We start from the raw sequence: 11,934 nt of genomic DNA on the forward strand, positions 1-11,934 counted from the left end.
AATATTCTCAATTTCAGTGGGGGCAATACATGAGAGCTACTAGGCGATCAGGCCCACATACACTTCAAAAAAAAAAAAAAAAGATCGTGAACAAGGCCCATTTTGTGAGAGGAGTATCCCTATTAATTTTGACAAACATCAGAACCGAACAAAAAGATATTGGGGTTCGCAAGTTAGACGGCAGCAACATCAGACGGCTGTAAAAAGACCGGCGACGACAGAAAGGAAAAAGAAAAAGGCCGCGATCAAGGTTCAAGGTTGAGATCAATAATCGGGTCGGTTCGCGAACGAGTTAGTTTGATTTTTATATATTTATTTTAGTCAAACTCATTAACATGATTTGTTATTTATTTGAGACCTGTTTATTTTTCTTGCATATGATTGTTGGCTAAACTTTTTATGGTTGCCTAGGGTTGATGAACTAGACGATTTGTTTGAATGAATAACTTTTGGTTTTGAATGAATGTGATGATTTACATGATATAATTTTTTAACCCGATTCTAATTATTTGTGTGTTGGTTTTGATTGGTTTGATAATATATTTGTTGGTTCCATTGCTCTAGATACTTAGAAATATACTTTAGAGCCGGGAGTCAGTCTAGGTTGTAACCTTTCAGTTTAGACCTTGAAGGTGAGAAATCTAATTCAAGTTTAATAATTATTAAAACCAATTAATTAAAACGTGCAATCTCTTCTAGAGATGAGAAATCTAATCTAGAATTGCTAGGTTATTAGCTGGGCGTTGTTTGACAGTTTGGGTGGCCGATAACTCGGGTTCATCTGTTTATTCGCGTCTAGAGTTTCCTAGGGTCTCGGTGTTCTTAGTTATTTCTGCTTCGTAATTTGAGGGGTTTAGTAATAAATTACTTAATACCTGATAGTTGTGGGATTTGGTGGTCGATAACTCGAGTCAGTCCATTTTAGCACTTCATCACTTGTCATACTGTCAGGTTCGGTTTACCTTCCGGGGGTTTATCGGGTTAGGCTGAGTCTTCATTCTGAACCAAGGTTAGGATTTTATTCATGAGTCTAGGGATTCTTGCCTAGGTAACCTATTTTTCCCATACTTGAGTTTCAGTCCAGTCTCTAGTTGTCTGTGCTTGCTGCTGTTTGGTCGTCTATATATTTAAATCGCTTTTTAGTTTAAAAATATTTTTCTCAAATCCAAAACAATTAAAACCAGTTAAGTAATTAGTTGAGTCAGAGTCTAGTTTAGCGTCGCTAGTGTCTCGTGGGTTCGATACTCGGACTTCATTAGGCTTTACTACGTACGATAGGTACACTTGCCTGTCGGTGGTCTAGCATTTAGAGAGTCTTAGTTTATAAATTTAAAACTAGGGTGTCTAGATTAGTTTAGTTTTTATAGACCGCATTTACCACATCATCGATCACACAAGCTCTAAGCATATCCTCCAGTGTCTGGATTGTTCTTTCAGATTGGCCATCCGTTTGTGGATGATAAGTTGTGCTTAGATTAAGTTGGGACCCCATAGCAGATTGCATGGTTCTCCAAAAATGAGAAGTGAAACGAGCATCCCTGTCAAAAATGATGTTCAAGGGAACACCATGTCGAGCTACAATTTCATCCACGTAGATTTGAGCAAGTTTATCAGCCGAAAAATCCTCACGGGTTGGCAAGAAATGCGCTGATTTGGTAAGACGATGAACAACTACCCAGATGGCATCGTGACCTTTCTTTGTACGTGGGAGTTTAGTAATGAGATCCATAGTAATGTTTTCCCATTTCCAAACTAGGATCTCTGGTTGCTCCAATAAACCGGAAGGACGCTGATGTTCAGCCTTAACCTTAAGACAAGTAAGGCATTTTGATACATATAAGGCAATGTCTTTCTTCATACCAGGCCACCAATACTGAATACGAAGATCCTTATACATCTTATCTGAGCCAGGATGAATAGAATAACGAGACTTATGGGCTTCATCCATAAGCAAGGTACGAAGATTATCTTGGCTTGGGACCCACAAACGGTCCATGAAGTAATACGATCCATTGTCCTTCAATTCAAGAGCAGGTGTTATGTGATAAGGAAATTCCGTATCCATCAAACCTTGTGAAACGCAAGCTTGTTGAGCCTGAGAAATACGTGCTTGGATATCGGATTGAGATTGAATAACAGATTGGACACGAACACAATGAAGCTTAGTATGTTCCTTACGACTCTATGCATCGGCTACGACATTCGCCTTACCAGGATGGTAGCGAATTTCGCAGTCATAGTCGTTTAGAAGCTCCACCCAGCGTCGTTGCCTCATGTTGAGCTCTTTCTGTTTGAAGATATGCTGAAGACTTTTGTGGTCCGTGAAAACCGCACATTTTGTACCGTACAAATAGTATCTCCAGATCTTAAGAGCGAAGACAACTGCACCCAACTCAAGATCATGAGTGGTGTAGTTCTTCTCATGTATCTTCAACTGCCTTGATGCGTATGCTATGACTTTGTTTCTTTGCATCAGGACGCGGCCAAGACCTAATTTAGATGCGTCGCAATAAACGACGAAATCATCATTGCCCTCAGGCAATGTTAGGACAGGCACGTCGCAAAGCTTTTGTTTCAAAGTCAGAAACTCTTCCTCTTGTTTGACTCCCCAATCAAATGGCTTGTTCTTCTGAGTTAGAGCAGTTAGAGGAACTGCAATCTTTGAGAAGTTCTCAATGAAGCGGCTATAATAACCCGCTAGACCAAGAAAAGAACGAACCTCAGTAGGGGTAGTAGGTGTATCCCAATCCTTAATCGCACTGATCTTGGAGGGATCTACATGAATACCTTGTTCGTTGACAATGTGTCCTAAGAATTGAACTTCTTTAAGCCAGAATTCACACTTGGAGAATTTGGCGAAAAGTTGCTCTTTTTTTAGGAGTTCCAAAGTAAGACGAAGATGTTGCTCATGATCAGCTCGCATCTTAGAATATATTAAAATGTCATCAATGAAAACGATGATGAACTTATCCAAATAAGGCTTGCAGACCCTATTCATCAAGTCCATGAAAATAGCAGGAGCATTAGTCAAACCGAATGGCATGACTGTGAACTCATAATGCCCATAACGAGTACAGAACGCTGCCTTGGGAATGTCGTCTTCATGCCACGAAGCTGATGATATCCAGATCGTAGATCAATCTTTGAAAAATAAGAAGCGCCTTGCAATTGATCAAAGAGATCATCAATGCGAGGTAGGGGATATCGATTCTTGATGGTGAGCTTGTTAAGCTCACGATAATCGATACACATCCTAAAGGATCCATCCTTCTTCTTTACAAAGAGAACGGGAGCACCCCAAGGTGAAAAGCTAGGACAGATTAAACCTTTGTCAGAGAGCTCCTGAAGCTGCTTAGATAACTCTTGCATCTCAGACGGTGCAAGACGGTATGGAGCTCTGGCAATGGGATTTGCACCAGGTACGAGATCAATACGGAACTCGACTTGGCGTGCTGGAGGTAGGCCAGGTAACTCTTCAGGGAAAACCTCTGAATAATCCCGAACGACAGGAATATCTGAAATAGACTTACCCTTGCCTGTATTTGCTGTAACATGTGCTAAGAAAGCCACATAGTTCTTCCGTAGATACTTCCGTGCTTTAAAACAAGACATGAGTTTGAGACCACCGGCAGGCTTCTCACCACGAACCTGTAGGATCTCGCCTGTCGACAGCGGCACACGAACAATCTTCTCAGAACAAACTATCTCTGCGCGATGCTTAGATAACCAATCCATACCCACTATAACGTCGAAGCTTCCAAGTTGCATTGGCGTGAGGTCAATAGGAAAATTATGGTCGTTAAGGTTCAACTGGCAGTTGCGTAGAACAAAATTGAGAACAATGGGTTCACCACTGGCAACCTCTACTGTCAATGGTTTACCTAGTTTCGTTCTAGACACGCGAAGCATTGGCTCAAAAGACAATGACACAAAACTCTTGTCGGCACCCGAATCAAAAAGAACATATGCAGGCTGATTATTAATAAAGAACGTACCGTTCACCACTTCATTGTCTGCTTGTGCCTCTTGAGCATTCATGTTGAAGACTCGCCCTCGAGCCTGAGCCTGATTCCGGTTTGCATTCTGATTTTGGTTGGCTAGTCTTGGGCGCCGGTTTCTGTAAAGGGTCAGATCCCCACAGTTATAACAAGCACCTGGTAGGTAGTTTGGTCGTGCAGCCTGACCCTGTTGCTGAGCAGGAGGCTGAGCAACTTGTTGAGCCGGGTTCTGAACTGTGCGATCTTGAGCAAACCGACAAACATCGGAAAGATGACCTGACTTCCCACAGTTAGTACAGAAACGGCACTGATGTTGCGGCTGATGATGGCTGTTGCATCGATTGCACAAAGGTGCACTTCCTGAATAGGGCTTCTTTGCTGGAGGCTGTGCGAGTTGGTTAGGAGCTGCCTGGTTAACCTGAGCAGTGACCGCAAAATTTTGGGAAGCCTTACGCTTCCTTGACCCCTTGAGGAAACATAATCCTTTCCCTTCTTGTTTTGACCTTTCTTGCTATCTTCCTTGTCAGACGACTGTTTCTTGCCCTTGTCACCCTTCCTGTGTAATTTATTCTTCCGAATCTGCGACTCAGTCAATGTCGCTGATAACTCGATCGCCTGACGGAGTGTGGTAGGGTTACTACAAGTATTGATGTCTTGTACCGAGTCAGGAAGGCCGTCGATGTACCTTTCGATGGCCTTGTCGAGTGGGGCAACCATAGTCGGGCAAAGTAGACTCAACTCCTCAAACCTATCAGTATATGCCCTGTGCTCGCCACGATCTTGCTTCAAATCATCAAACACTTTCTCCAACGCTCGTTGCTCATGACGAGGACGAAACTCCCTCATCATAAGAGCTCGGAGTTCAGCCCATGTCTGTGCTAGAGCAACTTCTGCACCACGGTCTCTCATTACCCCATTCCACCATGTGAGAGCCCACTTTTGAAACACGCTCGAAGAAAACTCGACCTTGCGATTATCCGGACACTGCACGTGGCGAAAAGTATTCTCGATGCTCTCGAACCATTGAAAAAGCCCAGTTGCTCCCTCAGAACTACTAAACTTGAGTGGTTTAGCCGAGTTAAAATTCTTGAAATTGCATGTACCATTGTTGTTGTTGTTGGCTTGGTTCCATTGAGCAAAGAGATTTGGGAATTGGGCAGCCACCTGCTGTGCAATAATTTCTGCCAGCTCGGCAGTTGCTATCTGGTGTTCGCGTCGAGGAGGCATTCTAAAAGAGGAAAACATGAAAGGAAACGAGTGAGATGATTGGATGAAGAGATTGAGATGAAACAGAATCAACAAAAGCAAAGATGGTGGTTATGCATCGCTAAGCAAACAAGCGACACACAGTGTCTAATCAATGTAAACGGGTCAAAAATAATGTATCGCGAAGACATGTTCACCTATAAGTGAACACTCACCCCAAGAGTTCCCAGGTAAGAGTGACTGGTCCGATTATGTGGATTTGTACGAACACTCTAGCCTTAGACAGAAAACTCATAGTACAGGCATTCACTCTTCCAGTTCGCACGTGTTCACACTATTAAAGCCCAAAACTTTGACAAGACTTTTGAAAATTCAAAAGGGTTCAAAACCATATAACAGAGGGTTCAAAACCTAGTAATCAATCATCCTAGAACAGATGATTAATTTTCAAAGCGGATTCGGAATCAAAATTCTCGTTGTGGTTATCACCTAAGGATGGGTGATGTGCATGTTTTAAAATCTAAACACAAGATAACTTGTGTTAGGGTCTTAGAAAGTTATAGTCTAGGTCAAAGCATTACTAATAACCTAATTCCCTATAACCATTGGCTCTGATACCAACTCTTCTGTCACACCCAGGCCGCGTATAACACGCAACAGCGGCGGAAACGCCGGGAAGTGTTGGGACAGAATTAATTGTTTTACAACTATGGCATACAAAATTATATTTTATTTATTAAACCCGAGTGTTACATCATTTCAAGCTAAGTATATCTTCGTTTTATGTCTCTAAGGCACAGGTCCGCCCTAGTGTCACAATCATCATCCTAAGCGATAGCTCCTGAAAATACATGTGAAAGTAGGTACGTCAGCATAAAAATGCCTGTGAGATACATAGGTTTTGTGAAAATGGGATTCATGACCTGAGTTTAAAGAAAATGTTTAATAACAGTCAGTCATGAACCTTGTAATTTGTTTTGTTTTGTAAATCGTATGAAAAACGATAAGATCAGATGACATGTATAAATGAAGTGTAAGGTTTGAATAACCTAGTAAAATGAGTTTGTATAAGATAAGTTGTTTGTAAAAATAATGTCTTGTGAAGAATATGTTATTTGTGTAAAACGTAATATGTCTAAACTGAAATGATTTAGATAACGCTAAGATATGTAATATTATACAAGCATTTATATATAGGAAGTACCAGCGGCGTATCCACTATGTTTGTACCATATTACATACGCCACGTTACTCATACCATTTACCCAAACCAACCATCATGTAAATTGTTCATGTATAAACCAATTGTCAAGTGTTATTGTGTAAACCATATCGAAATGTCTATGTTCAATGTAAACCACCAAGTATGTATATCAATGTCAAAATGTTTATGTTTAATGTAGATCATGTAATGTGTACCCAAAATATATCTTGTAGGGTAAGTGAGATGTATCAACTAAACCATATGTAAAATGCTCAAAACAAGGTATTGAAGTAAAACATGGTTTAAATCAACGTTATGTTTTGTGGAACAATGCATGCTATACTGATACAAACATTTATGCGGTATTGTGAAAATGCATACATCCAAGCCTTGAGACTGTGGCGATAAACCCTTAAACAAATTAAAGGTTTATCTAAGTTATGTATATCGAATTCGGTCATTCCTTCCAATCCAAACAAACCCAGGATTTCAGGAATGGGAGTTGTCAATTCCTATGGTACCACTACCTACTAACGAGCGGCATGATCGGTGTTAATGAATGTACATTGTATAATTTAAACGAACCAAATGTCATACCAAAATGTAGGCATGTGATGAATAATTGTACTAAGTACGCACACAATGGGCATACATAGCATGTAGTGTAAAATGATGTACTAAGTACGCACACAATGGGCATACATAGCATAAAAGTCATGTAAATCAATGTGCTAGCATGCTCAGTCAACATACATAGCAGAAAAGGTAATGTAAAACAATGTGCTTAATATGTTAAGTAAACATATGTAGCAGAATAATGTAACGTAAATCAATGTACTAAGTATGCTAAGTAAACATACATAGCGAAACAATGTAATGTAAATCATGCACTAATCAGTGTACTAAAGAACATAGCAAGTATATGATGTGAAAACAGGGAAGCATGAAAGTAACAAGTAGGCACATGTGTTTCACCCCAAAACAGTTTGGAAAATAGTAAAAGAGGGGTTCAATGTACTCACCTGAGATTGCTTTGAAGTTCTTGTATAACACCCAAATAAAGCTAGAGATCACGGATATCAAACGACACCTAATAGGTAGCTATATTAATATACCGGACCAAAATCGGAAGGATCGGATAGTATGCGGGTTCGTAAACCAAACGAGTATGGAGACTCGTGTAATATGGTTTAACAAAGCCTACATACAAAAATGAAACCTAACCTAAGTGCTTACGGCCCATTACGACCCGTTTAGGTAGCTTATGTGACACCCCAGGAAAACTAGTGAACGATGTAACTTACCTAGCTTCCTCAGTGAGTGCGTACCAAATTTCGGGACGAAATTTCTTTCAAGTTGGGGATAATGTGACAACTCGAATTTCCAAGATTCGTTTTCGTATTTATTGCACAATCATGTATTAACTAGTCGTTTATTTGCACATTTGGTTGCCATGAAATTATATACGTTTTGATTGTTTGATTGTGCATAGTTGTTTGTTATTCGTGAAACTTGTCAAATGTGTAAACTTGGTGGTAGAGAGCCATTAGTGAACTTGATTATACTTAACCCTAATCCCCTTTTCACTAATCACTTTCACCAAAACCAAAGCACGTACTTGTAATCTCTAATCCTCCTAGCAATCATCACCAAATCATTGGCAAGGCACCACAAGTTTGATTACTCTCTTTCTCTAGGATCATCACAAGGTAATTGTTTAATCATTGTTGTGATTAATTGTCGATTGTTTATTGATTTCTTGATTCTTGTGTTCATGGTAAACCCTAGTCTTCACATGATGATTCTGTGTTTTTGATTGATGATTGATTGTTGTGTTATGAAGATCATAAGTCAGATAATCAATTGATTGATGATTGTGATGTGTGAGAGGTAGACATAGAGGTCATTGCTTTGATCTGTATATTGCAAACGTATGAATTAGGGTTTTCACGTTCGTATGTTAACAAAAACGTAACTGATATGATTCTCTCCTGTATTGGAATGCATGTTATTATGTGCCTGAGTTTAATTCCTGAATGTTGTCCGAGTTTAATTGTTGATTTGAGAGTCTGAGTTTAATCTTTACTATATGTCCGAGATTAATGTTACCTCTCATGTCCGAGTTTATTTGATGCACATTTAAGTCCGAGTTACTTGATGTTAGGTGGTCCGAGTTTAAGCTTAGAAAACCCCCCCCCCCCCCGAGTTTAACTTGTCCGAGTTTAGGGCCATAAGGTCCTTGTCCGAGTTTAATTCATGGGCTAGAGTCCGAGTTTATAAACCTCCTCTTGTCCGAGTTTAAAATGGATCCCTCTTGTCCGACTTTAATCAATACAATGCTGGTCCGAGTTTAATCAATTCAATGCATGTCCGAGTTTCTAAGCATCCATCACAAGGTCCGAGTTTAATTCTTTAGTGTGGTGTCCGAGTTTAATGAACAAAAGATGGCCCGAGTTTATGAAATGCAAGAGGTCCGAGTTCTTGTATGTTATGAGAGGTCCGACTTTGGGTTGTTTATGCATAGTCCGAGAATGCTAATGCTTGTCTTTGAATGATCTGAGTTTAAATTAAAGGGATAGGTCCGAACTTCATGGAGTGCCATGTGGTCCGAATGTATTTACGTCATGTCCACTGTCTTAATTTTGTTTAACTGTAGATACTCGAATGTTACGATTAATAGTGCCATACATTGTCTTGACTTTTTTAAATAAGCCTGTCGGTGGTTAACATGTTAGGTTGTCAACCTTGTTATGTACGCATATAACTCTGTTAATACGTATCTGTGATTAACCTATTAACTGAGTTAAGCTTATTAACTCAGTTAACCATATTAGTTCTGCTAGCATGTTAACCCTGTTAATTGTATTGATGCAATTAGTTACTTGAGCTACATGATGATGTGATTGCCAAACGCACTGTGTGACATTAGGACATATGTTAATCATTGCGAGTCTAAACTGATTGAATATATGTGCCCGCTATAGGACTTGATTGAATTCTTGTGAGCACTTAACTTAGCATACCGAGCAAACCAAGGTGAGTTCACACTCCTACTAAGGCATGGGATTCCCGGGTCGTGGGAATGGGTTAAAGGTTTCAATTGACTAATAACGTACAAACGCTTTTCCTAGACTATCACCTATCATAGTCCTCGGATGTCAGGACGGTTCCGTAGGTTGGGATAACACCTACGTGGTTCCGTAGGTTGGATAACACCTACGTGGTCACATGCCAATTACTATCCTCGATACGAAGGATACGCACGTAAAACCTACGTGTACGCATTACTTACTTCTTCCGTAGGTTGGATAACACCTACGTGGTCATATGCCATTACTGCCTCGGATGTCAGGCACGCACGTAAAACCTACGTGTACGCATTACTTACTTCTTCCGTAGGTTGGGATAACACCTACGTGGTCATATTTTCAATTACCCTATACGCGCTTCTGTTCTCGGACGAAGAACAGGGATAATACGAATAGTCTAGTGGTCACATAACATGGGAAGCCCCCACCTGTATAACTTACTATTGGCCCTGTAGAGCCACCCGTTACTTACTGTTACGCATTTACTTACTGTGAACTCGCTCAACTAGTTTGTTGATCATTCTGTTACATGTCTTGCAGATCGTTAGGTACTTGGAGCTTGCACTGGAGAAGCGGGTCGTTGTGGGCAAGGATCGTGGTTTCTACTATTATGACATTTAAAACTATTAACTATTGTTGGTTTATTTACTATGCTTCCGCTACACTTTGAAACTATGGTTATGTTTTGAACACCTATCGTATTGAACGGATGGTTTACATTTATTTTACTTAATATTAATTACATGTTCAATATGATTGGTGGCTTGATCCTGGTCAGTCACGCTCCCAAGCGGTGATACTCCGCGTGTGGATTTTGGGGGTGTGACAGATTGGTATCAGAGCCATTGGTTATAGAGAACTTGGTTTTAATATGGGAAAACGTTTTTATTAAAACCAGACTATAACCAGAACAGTGCTCTCAACGATCCACAACGACGCTTCGCTCCACGTGCAAGACTCGACATCCTAGGTAATAAGGTTTATGTTTATTACCTGCTTGTTAGAACTGCATAGAACTTTGCTCGTAGTATGCTTACATTACTTTGCTCACAACTTGATATTGCTTGAGAACACATACGTGCTTACTCTTTTCTGTCATCGCCCTACTCGCGAACCATTCTCACTTACGTTACCTTCGCTATAAAGGTCATGGCCGGATATATCAACATGACACAAGCCCAGTTGACGGCTCTCATTAACGAACGAATTGCTGCGGCACTTGCAGCCATACAAGCAGGAGGTAAACCCTGCAGTCGTAACTAGGGTCTTTAGATCCTACACTCCTAAACCAACTTTTGTGTTTAACCTTGTCCTATTCTTATACACGATAGGTCAACACGCTCAGCCACCTGTTTACACCTTCAAAAATCTCAAGGATTGCCAACCTGGTACCTTCAGTGGAACTGAGGGGGTTGAAGGCCTCCTCCATTGGTTCGAGAGACTCGAAACTGACTTCGAGGTGCATGATTGCCCTGAGTCACGTAGGGTAAAGTTTGCTGCTGGAGCACTCGAAGGTGCTGCATTTACCTGGTGGAAAGCACAGGTTCAGATGTTAGGGCTGGCAGCTGCTAATGCCACCCCCTGGAACGAGTTCAAGGAACTGATTAAGGAAGAGTTTTGTAGTCGTGAAGACATCCACAAACTAGAGGTAGAGTTCCTCAACCTACAGATGGTGGGGTCTGAAATTGAAGCTTATACGAGGAGATCGAATGAATTAGCCACATTTTGTCCTACTATGGTAGACTCTCCCACCAAACGCATCGAACTGTATCTCAAGGGTCTGGTGCCCGAAATTCAGAATCATATGACCACAGCTAACCTTGGCACTATCCAGCAAGCCACTCGATTGGCTCATCGTCTCACAGACCAGGCTGTAGAACAGAACAAACTACCGAAACGAGCTAAGACTGATACTGCATGTGCTTCTAGAGATAACAAACGCAAGTGGGATGAAAACCTGAGCACGGGATTAATTTTGGTCCAGCCTCTGACGCAGCAGCAAGAGGTAGATGACTACCAGAGCCCCAAACAGCAGTTTTCTAGTGGTCATGGGCAGAAAAGATATCGAGGAATTCACCCATGGTGCAACAAATGTAACAGACACCACGGTGGCCAGTGCAACAGGGGTCGTTGCCAGCGGTGTCTCAAGATTGGTCATGAAGCAAAGGATTGTCGAAACTCACGTCCTGTAACCCAAGAACAACAACGACTGCCTCAACCTTCACAGAACCAACAACTGCAACTACCAGCTCCACAGAACACACCGCAGCAGCCACAGCGCGGGAATGGGGGATGTTTCCAGTGTGGGGCTGAAGGTCATTTTAAACGCGATTGCCCTCAATTAAACCAGGATCAGACTCAAAACCACGACCATGGAAACAGGGATGACAACGGGGAAAGTGTTGGGGGAAGCAATGGAAACCATGACGCCGGGGCA

The sequence above is a fragment of the Helianthus annuus genome, chromosome 14 (genome assembly GCF_002127325.2).
Source record: "Helianthus annuus cultivar XRQ/B chromosome 14, HanXRQr2.0-SUNRISE, whole genome shotgun sequence".
Classification (NCBI taxonomy): Eukaryota; Viridiplantae; Streptophyta; class Magnoliopsida; order Asterales; family Asteraceae; genus Helianthus; species Helianthus annuus.